Source organism: Myiozetetes cayanensis, unplaced genomic scaffold, assembly GCF_022539395.1.
Source record: "Myiozetetes cayanensis isolate MyiCay16 unplaced genomic scaffold, myiCay2020 scf12, whole genome shotgun sequence".
NCBI classification, from domain to species: domain Eukaryota; kingdom Metazoa; phylum Chordata; class Aves; order Passeriformes; family Tyrannidae; genus Myiozetetes; species Myiozetetes cayanensis.
This window is the reverse complement of record NW_026086826.1, coordinates 15237169-15249775: the sequence shown is the minus strand read 5'-3', so window position 1 is coordinate 15249775 and position 12607 is coordinate 15237169. Positions and strand designations below refer to the sequence as shown.

General features: G+C 38.1%; 1 long non-coding RNA gene across 23 annotated transcripts in view; it reads left to right on the top strand.

Annotated features, from left to right (window-relative positions):
- Window positions 1-12607, top strand: part of LOC126635311 (uncharacterized) — a 457052-nt gene that overhangs the window by 166183 nt on the left and 278262 nt on the right. For 21 of the 23 annotated variants that reach the window (XR_007627642.1, XR_007627656.1, XR_007627649.1 and 18 more), the window contains one exon: window positions 11103-11251. The exons of the other annotated variants lie outside the window; for them this stretch is intronic. This is a non-coding gene — a long non-coding RNA (uncharacterized LOC126635311). The remainder of the gene's footprint in view (window positions 1-11102; window positions 11252-12607) is intronic. 23 annotated transcript variants of the gene reach the window in all.

Here is a 12607-nt window from a genome sequence, read left to right as displayed (position 1 = left end):
CTGTTTTGCCTTCACAGAGCCCAGTTATTTCCAGCTAGTAAAATAAACTCGATGTCTGCTGAATTAAGGGAACATTTCTCTCACTGCCCATTGCAGCTCCAGCCTGTGGAATAGATGTCACACCTCCTCAGTGTCACTGGAATGGCATGCTAAAGTCATTAAATCCTATGATAAGTTCTGTTTGTCCTATTTGCCTTCTCCTGTGATGAATCCCGGCATAACTTTTTTGTAAAGTCTTCCAATGACCCTGACTGTTCAGCCAGTCCAAATATGCTGCCTGAGGGTTTCAACACCTACCTTAAAAAAACCTGAGTGTAGACATACAGATGAAATACTTGAGTGCATATTGCACTGCTAAGCACTTCTATACCATAGTTTTCTATGGCTGTTCTGATTATGGAGAGTTTAAGACAAGGCATCTTGGAAGAGATTTTTCAGAGAAATTGAGTTACTGTTCTGAGTAAGTACTGAGCAGCTGGTTCACTAGACTTAGGTGTGGATATGACATAGCTGTGAAGAGCAGAGTATCATTGGAGAGGTTTATTATTAGAGGTTTATTAATTATTTGGCACAATAATCCATTGAACCAAAAGGAAAAAATATGTTTATGTCTGTTTATGGATCCAAAATGCTGCAAAGTGTTTTAAAAAGTCCAAATGTTATTTCTGTGAGGCATTTGCATTCTTCTCTCTAGATAGTAGAAAAATCCTATATTAGAAAGGCAGCTCCCTGGGACAGGATATCTGATGAAGTTCAAGCTATTCTGGTTATTGTCAACACTGATATAAGAATAGAATATTCTCCCTTTCAGCGTCAGATGGTGGCATCTGTAAGACAAGTAAGGACTGTGTTTTGCTAATTATACCCTTTAAACTATGTCACGTAGGGGGAGGCAGCACTCGTGGCATGAACTTCATGTTCATTTCATGAACAAGAAATATAATTTGTCCTTCTGAAGGATGCAAATGCATACATGCATACCCTTAGGTTCTCTTAAGTTAAGGAGAGGCATAAAGCATGATCATAAAATCAAATCCTAGCTCTATGAAGCCATACTGCAGTTCTACTGGATAAAATCAGGTCCATGTTACCAGTTTAGGATGTAACTGTTACCAGTTTAACAATTGGTAATATGTGTTTGCACTTTGGAATTTCCAAAATGTGTGTAATTTAAGGTCCCAGGATGGGAGTACATAATGATGCAACAGATTACATTTCATATCAAACATGAAAACAGCTAAAACATAGGAATAAATGTCCTCCTGCTTTCTTAGTCAATGACTGCACTGTCAGGATAGCCCTCAGTGAGCTGAAATTTCTGCTGTCTTTTCTACCTCTGTCATGAGAAGAGCTTCTTATTGTCTGAGGTGGGTGTACATATCAGCCAATCCAAAACTGTCAGGTAGGTCCTGCTAACACACTGATTTTTCCCTATAACTTCCTATACTTGAAACTAGGACAAAAGGTCTTTATAGGGTTATCTGTAGAGCAGTGTATAAACTGCAAACCATTTCCCCTCAGAGAACTGTTGGACTGGGAAAGTCCAGCAACAGCCATCAGTAGCAATTATCTGTGGATAAAATACCACTTCTGAACATGTTTCTGTAATTAAATTAGAAATGCCGAGGCTAAAGCACTATCACAAATGCAAAACGAGAGTAGGCAGTGTAGTTCTACAATATGCTGATCTAGGCAAGAGCCTTCAATTTTATTTTTGTCTCTGTTCTGGATGATCCAGGGACTTTGTGTCATCTGTGTGGTTCCATCCCCTATCAGTATAAATGGGATGGATCCCTGCTTACTTTTGTGGTGTGCTTTGGGATCTGTAAGGGACATTTTCACATACTGACAGTAAGAAACAACAATACCTACTCTGGAATGCACATTTTTCCATTGTTTGTTGAAAACTTAATATGCATACAAATCCTTGCTGGGATGTGAAGAAAGGTATCACACATAACGTGTTGCTAGGCTGACTTACAAGCCCCGTCTTCATGTGGTCACAAACATCTGTTTGCAAAACTCCTGTGCATTAATTGTTTTCTCTTACTGGTCAGTGCCTGTGAACTTTATTCAGTAATGGCTTGTGCACTAGTTAACAGGAATTCATTTAGAAAGGGAAGTGAAACAAACCAACAAAGAGTGCACATACCATTAGTTTCATCTCTCAGATGTTTCTTTTCCCATATGCTTTTGGCTAACTGTACCAGGCTATGATCAGTGTGCAGACCATGAAAGGAGACAAAACCAGCTGAAAAAGCAACCTTGTGCCTCTTTAAGAAAAAAGAAAAACTTTCCAATTGATTTAGTGCTTCATAAATTAGCCTAGGGACAGCTTTAAATTGTGCTCTTATTATGCATACAGGATTCTACTCACCTAATAATTTTGCTATTCAATAGAAAAAAAAAATGTTTTGAATAGCAACAAAACATGCCATAAAAATACACTATCCACATTCTGCAAAGAGTGAAAATGTAAATGAATGGATTGAAAATGTCCCCAATATGATTTCTTTCTTGTTGACTTTCCAATTTAATTTTTCATGGGGAAAAAGATGTACTGGGAAATAGAATGCATGATCCACAAGTAGGAGTTTAGGAAGTCATTATATACCCATTAGTTATGTGCATTTATTAAATCTGTCTGGTAAAATTAAGGAAGCTAAAATTTTATGTATTTATTTCTATCTAGTGTACCTTGCATATCTGGTATGCCAGTCAGCATTGTAGATAAGCAAATTAACTGATCCTATCAGTGAACAGAAGCCTTGAACTGGGAAGGATATACCCACTGAAGAAAGTCTCCTGAGATTCTGTAGCTGTGGTCCCTGTGTAATTTTGGGATACTATCCATTTTCATTTAATGATCAAAGTCTTTTATGACTATCTTTCAAAAACTATAGGAACTATAAACTACTTTCTTAGTATTTTCATTCAAACTCTAGGAAATCCTTTAGGCTGCCCTGGAAAGGGGCACTGAATCTGTCTGTAGTGACAGTGTTTGGCCAGTGCATAGTCCTAAGGGCCTTTACTGCAGCTATAAGACCAGTTATTCATCCCTGAGACCCGTGATGGTGAGAATATGTATTTACTTAGATACTATCTTTATCAAAGCAAGCCAGAAGAGCTCCTTAGACTGCACATCTTGGCCTGAGTCTATCCAGTAAGGCCCTTACAGTTTTTAGTAAGTACCCCAAACCCTCTTACATTAACCAGTTCTCCCAGTTTGGACTTACTGATATTCATGGGGCATGCCAGGATTTGCATCTTAAATTTTTCCAGGTCAAAAAAGTTATACAAATAGATGGAAGGAATAATGGATTTTTATTTTATCCCTTTTCCATAGGAAAGGAGAGTGAAGTCTTCTGCCACTAATGCTCTTTGCTCTCAGTGTGTCTGCTTTCTATTTTAGTAGCACCCAAATGAGCACAAGGAAAGGGATAAGTAAGCTTTGCTTCGTCACACACCACTTGGTTCTCTCTGGCATGGGGAAATATAAACTTGGTAGGGTTAGAACTAAATTTTGTTTAAAAGAATGCTCCAAAGATCCTAGGTATGGGTACCTCAGTCTTGCTTTGGTCATCTGTGAAAGATTTGATAAGAGGGGTTTTTTTTGAGCACAAATGTGAAAGTCTCTGTCTGAAAAGAAAGAATCAGCGAGGTTACAGAGAACTCAGGACAGGTTCTACCAGACTCTGCCACTTCTAGGCCCCTGTTCCTGCAGGCTGGAAAGAACCAAATGAAAGGGGCCCTGATAGTAAAGCCTGATGTCACAACAGCATGGAGCTATTGCCAAAGCTGCAGACAGTCCCCAAAGCTTTCACATATTCCAGTGGTGATAAAACATTTATAGTCTTTCTGGTGTGTGTTATCATCAACAATAAGGATCTGGTTCAAAAACTTACCTGCTTCTACCCATTTTTGTGCGCTCTGAGCTGGACGTGAGACACAGAACAAAGGATTTCTCTGAATGAATTCCTCCTTCAAGTCCTATCGCTGTGGCAAAGCTAGAAGCAGGATTTTATGATGACATGCAAATCATAGTCCTCTTTTGCTCTGAATGAGCAACACTGTGGTGTTCAGTTATCAGAGGGACAGAAAGCAAAATTCCAGTCATGTAAATTCTGTCTGAAAATGAAGGACTCTGATCCAGGTACATTTAGCTGAATGCATGAAGTTTACAGTGATATTTATAGGAAGTGGAATAAAATTTTAAAAAACTCCACATTTGGGAGTGTTTTCCAAAGATAATCAACTGTTTAGGAAACAAAAGTAGAAAAAGAAGGTCTCCTGCCATCATACTCATTGCTGACACCTATTTTCCCTGGGGTAACAGAAGTCAGGGAATTCAGAATGCTGATTAGAGTCCTACATAAAGTACTTCATATCTAGTGACATGACCTACTGAAGCAGCAGTCTGAGCTGCAAAATGTCTTGCAGCTCTTATTTTATTTTTTTCTGCCAGGGCATCAGAATTAACTCTTCTAAAATTCAATAAAAGGCAGGTAATGAAAAAAAAAAAAAAGAAAGGGAAAGAAAAAAAAAAGGGAAAGGTATGACTTTCTACAGCTGTAAGAATAAACCCCAGCAGATAGCCATGAATATTACCTTTTTCTGCATGTGTAGAAGGCAATTAGATCTTTTGATTATGGAAACACAAAAGAGGTTCTCTGGGCAGAGGTGGTGTGAGGTAAGTACATCTGGTGTGAACCTGGTGGTTGGAACTTCAGAGGTACCAGAGTAGCATTCAGATACTTGGGAGAGGGCAAAATTTTCCTGTAGAGTATTTGATGTTCTTCAGTCACTGACTAACACATAATGACTTCCGAGGCACAATGAATATTAGCTCTGTTTGCTGCAGTTCATTGGACTAGTTCTGAGAGAACTTTTCATGTGATGGTTTGAAAGTCTGCCTCTATAGACATGACTAAACTAAAAAGTAACCTCTTTCTTTCCATTTGGTGCAAATGTAGCCCTGAATTCCCTTTTCTGTAATACAACCAATTGAAATAATGGTGCTGAATATTGAATAAGTCCACCTCCACTACCACATGTAACTAATTTGCATCCCAAATACCTGACTAAGTCTTTGCAGGTAATTGGTAGTTGGGTAATCTGCCTATTAATTTCTTCATTTCTTGCCAGTCTCTAGTTAATAATCAATAGTCTTCTTTTCTAATGAAGAAATGGCCTTGACATCCTGGCCTTTGTGCAGTGTTAAAATAACATTGATCGTTATCATTATCATATGTCCTTGATGTACTGTATAAGGGCAAGGATATCAGTCTTACAGTACAGGGACACTTAATAAACTGGGATAAATAATTGTGATTGGTCAAAGAAGTATTCACGGTTTTCTGGGCAAAGATGTGTGGGAGAGAATTAATAAAATGTTGTATATTAATTCTATCTCCAAATCTAAATGGAAGACAGTCTCCCCAAAGATATATGAAAGGTGCACAAAGACACATGAAAGCTGGAGGCCGGGGTATGTTTCTCCTCATTGTCCTGGACATCTCCAAAGAAAACATCTTTCTCTGTAGCTGGATATTCCCATTGGTCATTTCTCCTTTCTGTGAGGAGGGTAAACCTTACCAGGTGACTAATACATCAAATATAGTAACTCAGTTTTAGGTTTGTTTTTTTTCCAATTTTAGTCTTTTATGTTAGTCTTCTTCCACTATTAGTAGAGCTTCAAAACTTTTATGTCTTACAGGAGCCCTTTTCCTGAGAGAAATCAAAATATTAATTGTGTCCTCTTGGACTCTTTAAGTAGAACTTGAGGACCATTTTTCATCAGTGGCATACTACAGACCAGAGCACAGTCTATATTTGGATCTTTTGACTTAGGTACAATGTCTAATTAAAAAAAAATAATGGTACTGTAGATCTTATTTTACTAATCTTCCATAATAATAAGATCTTTCTTTTTGTGTCCAGAATTTATACTCTGCTATTAAATAAGGAAAATCTTTCGTACAGTAGGTGTAAAATTACATCACTGTCAAACCATTATTTAAAAAAGAAAAAAAATCAAGGGTCTGTGCTAATATTAAAAATCAGAAATTAGTTACATTTAAAAGGTCCGCTGCAAGGTGATGGTACCCACTGGCAAGTCTTCCACAGCAACCTACAGAAACCACGGGTTGGTTTGGTGTCGCAGACTTGGTTATGGTTGACATTTGTGTGTTTTGACTATCAATTTCAAAAGCAAGGTTTGTGAAAATAGCATTAAGCCAAGGGCTTCTGAACTTTGTTGAAATAGGTTATGGGAATTCATGCCTTTGCTCTGGAACATAAACACAATCTCCAAATACCATTTGTTTTTTATCTCTAAATACACTGATGTTCATGCAGGCAGAGGAATTTATACAATCTTTTTTTCTTGTGAATATATAGATATGTTTATAGTTATACCCAGCTGCATTGTATCAGCACAGGTTATGTTCCCCCAGGAGTAACCCAGAGTGTGGTTGCAACACGACCTGTGGGCTGCGTGAGGCAGTGGGGGTGAGGTGAGGGGGGACGGCTGTGGCTGCCTGGCCAAGGACAATAACCTTCTGCTTATGTCCAGTCATTTCCAGGTGTACATAAGATACAGCTTGCTCTTTGAAAAGATTATAGCATTTTTCATTAAGCATGCACCAGGACCTTCGTGCATGGGCTGTTAGGTGGCCATAGCCTGCCTACATATCTGCATACATGTCCCCACACACACGTGTGTGCTCCCCAGCAGCTGTATGATACCGTCCTTTACTGACTGTCAGAGGAAGGACAGATTCCTAAATAATTGTCATTAGATTATTTTAACACTCCCAAATGTTCCATTTATAGCTTAACTATTTGATGAATTAATTTTAAGAAGTTTGTACTCTTGGACAGTGTTTGATGCTAAAGTATAAGACACTGGAGCCTCTTCCTTCAGAAAACATTTTGGTTTTCAAAAGTGAATAAATACCAAGACTCTGAGCACTTGGTTCTGAGTCTTCTCCATGCTATTTGTAAGTGGAGTGAGAGCAGCTATTATTATCTTTGTAAATATTGGGCACTGCATGGCCTTGATACGCAATCGTGTCTGTTCAAAGAATGTCTAGCATACAAAGGAACTGGTCTTAGGGCATGAATGTTATCCTGAAGCATCTAAAGGATACAAGCCTTGTCACTTCTTGTCTCATTTTCATTAAGAAAATCATGTGGTTTAGCTTTAGGGGGGTGGTGATGAATCAGCCATGTGACTAAGGGCAGGTGGCCATCTTAAAGCAGCTCTTATCCCTAGAAAAAATGAGAATTAAAAGGAGGGGATGGCGGGGTGATGGAGTGGGGGAGGTGTTCAGCTCCATAAGATGTTCCGTCACTGGGCTGCCACGGAGTAAATATTTTTACAAATATATTATTTACTACAAGGGAAGCTTTTCCCAGAGAAGGTAGATAAATGTGCCTGCTGTGGGAGCTTTATGGCCACTACAGGCCCAACTGTCATTCCTTCGGTACTTCCTGTCAGTCTGACTAAACTCTGTCATCCTTCAACCCAGTTTAAATTAACAGGTAATTTGTAAATGTCACTTCAGGTTAGGCCGCTCATTTTGTTTCTACTCTACCAATGCAAAGTCTAGGACTAATTTTTCTTGTCTTCTTTTAATAGGATTTTCATTTATAAATAGAATTATGTTCTGAAAATAAATTACAGTAAGTGATGCACAGAACTGGTAGCAGCAGCACTTTCATAGAATTTCAAGCACCTACATCAGAAGAGATTAATAAAAACACTTCAAAGGCTAAATTCTATTTAAGCAGAAGACAGCTTTTGGTTAATATTTAATCTGAGTAACTGAGATCTTGGTTGAAAATATAATTTTTTAATATCTAAATTAATTTGCAAAACAAAACCATTAATTTTGCCTGAGAGCTTTCATAATGCAAAAGTTTCAGTAATTTATTTGAAAAAAAAAGTAATTCTATAGTAAAAGTCCCTATTTTAATATGGAATTTATTTCTAATGCAATATATTATATTTGATCAGCAATACTGCTTTAAGTCTATACTTTTTTTAATGATTGCTAATGTGCTGTATTGAATAAGAAAAAGAATCAGACTTTTCATGAGAGTTTTTAATGTATGAAAGAAATTCCCTTCAGGTTCAGTATTAACAAATAGACATCACCCATTTCCTAACGGTAGTATGCAACTGAAAAAAGCACGATTTCACTGTAATATGGGCATGCATGATAGGAGCTGGTATAATATTTTTTCAGCAACATGGTTTTTGATGTGTTGGAGTTACAGCACATGCTTTGCTTGTTCACCTCCTGGAAATGTCATACCCAAGTGAGCTGGAGGAGCTGTTTGCAGGGTGAGACTCCTGTGCCTTCCTTCTGCTTTCTGGTGGTAGCAGGCATCTCCTGCTCCTCCCACCCCTCAAGGAAACCTTGTATCTTTCTAGCAGAAAGTGGGAAGAGTCTCAGCTCATGCATCTAAGGGAATCTCAGCACCTTCTGGTCCTTGTAAAAGTTTTCTAGGCTTGGGCAGAGGCTTGACTGTCCCCTCATAGCAAAATCCATTGTCTAATCCCCTCTGTTGGCTTCAGTAGTAGCCAAACTCAGTTGTGGAGAGTACAGGCCAAAATCCAGTTCTTCTCTTTCACCAACCTTTCTCTATGTTCATTTTATCCTCTTCTGCCGTCATCCCATTCACTTCTTCACTCTCAGTCCTGTTACCATATTTTTCCTCTCATCATTTACATTAAAGCATTTATCTGGATTTTTGTCACCCTTTTTCTTCTTGTTGATTATGTTTCTGATTTCTTCTAGCAAGTCCCTTTTATTATTTGATCAGTACCCAGAAGTGTTCTGCAGTAGCTGCACAGGTGTTATGTAGGAGTTTTGTAAGTCAGGGCATCGGAGGGACAAAGGCATTCCCTGTAAAGAGTGGAGTAGTAGCAAGGGTTCTTCTCAGTGACATGGTGAGCAGGAATTCAAGAACCATAGCAAAAAGTTTTGGCACTGAGCCACCAGTGATGAGTGATTACATAGGCTCATCATCATCATGGCTGGGCTTTGCGAACGAAGATTTGAGAAGGGCTCTACCCACGCTTGCTACAAGCACGCTGATGGCTAAAAAGGCTAATGCTCTGGTAATTAACATATAAGGGATATCAACGTGGGAGATTGCAATATAATGTGGCATAAGTCAACTAACTCTCCTTTAAAGAGTTAGATCCTTTGAGTTGGCTTCAGTGCAACTGTGCTTTAAGCCTCCACTCAGACAACATCTGTATTATTTAAAATCTCATGTCTGGATCCTAGGGAAACCTGTAAGTCCATCATAAATCTATTTCAACTGCTATTGTAAAGGCTATTTCAGGTGTTTTTAAAATTACATTTTTAGTGACATTAGCAGTATCAGAGGCCAGTATTAAATACTGAAAAAGCAGTTTTCATTTTGTATTAATTATAATTACATATATATATTATTACTAATATATAATATATTATATATTATATAATTAATTATAATTATATAATTATTATGACTTCTTATCAGAAACATAATTTTTCAATGTAAATATTAATTTTTTTAAAAAAATGTAAGACCTTATTTTATTCTGACTCTTAAATTAGCATTAATGCAAGAAGAGTCTAGGACTTGAAAAAGAGCCATGCGGTATTAAATACTAACTGAAGTTCCTTCACCCTGATTCATGATAATTAGCAGGAATGCATGTCTAGTTGGAATGTCACTCTTTTTTCTTGTGCTTTAGTGGATTTTAGCTGTAAAAGCAGCATCAGTCCAATTTTCCACATAACTTACCTTAACATGTTTTCACAAATTGATCAACTCAAACTTGTTACGTTTTCCCACTGTATAACGTATGAAAGATTTTTGTGGTGAAGCAGAAGTAAGCTTGGGTCTTCTACGTATGGCTAAAGTGAATCAATACAAGGGAGAATGATGAAACTTAGGAAACTGACCTTTATGTGAACTGACCTTTATGTGCTGGTGTTCATGAAATTTGAACTAAGACCCAGTTTTAGGAAAACTGTGAAAGAGCTAATATTCTGAAATGCTGACAAAAAGGAATCCACTGTGAAATGAATGCCTGTCTGCCTGTCTGACCATCAAAATTAAAGCAGAGAAGTAGAAATTTATTGCCACCTGTCCGAGAGACAAATATGCGAGATAGATGTGCGTGGCTTTCTCCAGGATGACATCTGGAGGAGTGTGGTGTGTTGACCTTGGCTGGATGCCAGGTGCCCTCCAAGCTGCTCTGTCACTCCCCTCCTCAGCAGGACAGGGTGAGGGGAGAAAATAAGATGGAAAAAACCCTTCTGTGTCAAGATAAAGGCAGTTTAATAAAGCAAAAAAAAAGGCCATGTGCAGAAGCAGAGGCAAACAAAGATATATTCTCTACTTTCAATCAGCAGGTGATATCCAGCCACTTCTTGTGAAGCAGGGCTTTGGTACATGTAGTGTTTGGTCTGGGAGACAAATGTCATAATAACAAATTTCCCCACCACCCCCCTCTTTCTCTTAGTTTTCGTTGCCTTTATTGCTGAGTAGACCTCATATGGTATGGAATATCCCTTTGGCCAGTTTGGGTCAGCTGTCCTGTCTGTGTTCACTCCCAAGATCTTGCCCATCCCCAGACTACTGCGGGTTGGAGGCTGTGAATGAGGTGGGAATGTTGGAGAAACGGCTCCAATGCTTTGCCAGCTCTGCTCAGCAGTAGCCAAAACACTGGTATGCTATCAACACCTTTCTAGCCACTGATACACAGCACAGCACTGTGAGGGCTGCTGTGGGGAAAATTGTCTCTGTCTCAGCCAGACCCACTAAAAGGACCACTGACTATCAAAGTTATTGCAAAAAGAGCTACTGTGTCAGTTGCTCCTAATTCAACCTTAATACATGGAGGTTCTTTCAGCAATTAAATGAGCAGGACTTTGGATGATTCTTTGAGGTGTTTATGCTCTACGCGAAAAGTTCACAGCAAGCAATGTAAGATGCACATTTCTCTTTTAATCGGAATATATTTTCCCTTTTTTTTCCTAACTTTTAGTTTACTCAAGAAGGTCTAATATGTATGTACTCAATGTTTATTGCAGGAAGAAAGCCTTATGGAGGTCTACCTGTGAGACCATTCCAAAGGTCATTACTAGGATGCAGCAGCCTCTGGATGTAGTTCTCATTATTTCTAAATGGATGCCAATACTGAATCTTCGTTAACCTCAATCCTCCATTTTAGAGACAGCAGGTAAAGCAAAAATTCCAAGTATTATCTCTATAATTTCACTAATTTATTGTATTACCTTTTTTTTGTGTCTGAATTTTTCTTCCTATGATAAATTGTCTAGGTTGATATGTCTCTTAATGCAGCTGTGAATGTTCCCAAGAATCACATCATGATACCTAGCAGGTGTTTTTTACGTGTGGTTCTCTTTTTCAAAACTGGATCACATTTATGAATTGCATTTTGTTGACTGACTCTTGACTAAGGTGGTGTTTTTACCTAAGAAGTAATAAGACATTCATATCCCAGCACCTCTCTAGCTATATCTGGGTGGGAGATAGAGGAGCGTGTTACGTTCAGATACTAATGTCTATGCTAATCGAAGGTTGTGATATCTGAATTTGGGATTTTTGAAGCACAGCATTGAGCTGTGCATTGTAGTAACTATTTCTAAAACCTTTCCATGTGAAAGATCACTCTTTTAAATATAAAATTAGTGATATTCTAATTTCATCTCATGCTTCAGAGTATGTATCAAATTTTACAACACTGGTTTTCAGCGCTTCATTTTCTGGGATACAAACAGAATCCTTCTGGGCTGTTTTGAAACATGCTTGGAGGGACCAGTTATTCTACACTAAGTAAAACACAGGCTGAGATCCTCTCAGGTTTGCTCTCTAGTCTCGGGGAGATTTGAAACGTTAGGTTTAGCACATAGCTAACAGTTGAGACAGATGAGGGCAATCTTCCTCAAAGCTGTTGCGTTAGACTGAGACAAAACTGCAGCCACGTACAAATGAAAAGTTTATCTTTGCAAGCAGCAACGCTATAGTTTGACTATTTTTCAATTAAAAGTTGAATTCCATAGTGCATTGAATCTGTCACAGTGAAAAATGTAGGCTGATTGTTAATAATACTGCTCTATAATTATTGCTATTATACAGTCCAGATACCTCATGAGGGCATGATCCCCTGATTATATTTGGGTTTGCACAGACCGCAGGAGAAGCAATTCCCGAGCTGTAAGGTTGGTAAGCTTGGTATAAGACTCATGCAAGTAGATTCAAGAAGCTTTTCTGTTGTACCTGTTGGTGTTGCTGAAAGTGATTTGTCACAGTGAGAGCTGCCCCCTTTTAGCCTTACATTGCATGCTTGTTCTCTCATTTTGACATGTCAGGTGTTGAATGGCTAAGAGTGAGCTTTCTTGTTAAAGAAGGTGTTTTTTTCAATATTAAAAACCTTTTAAAATATTTTCTTAAATTCATAGAGAGTTTAATAAAAAAAATTCAACACAAGATTATTAAAATATATTGTCTTCTTTAAAACAGAAAATTAAAAAACCCTCCACAAAATACTTTTAATGTAATTTTAGAGTGAAAT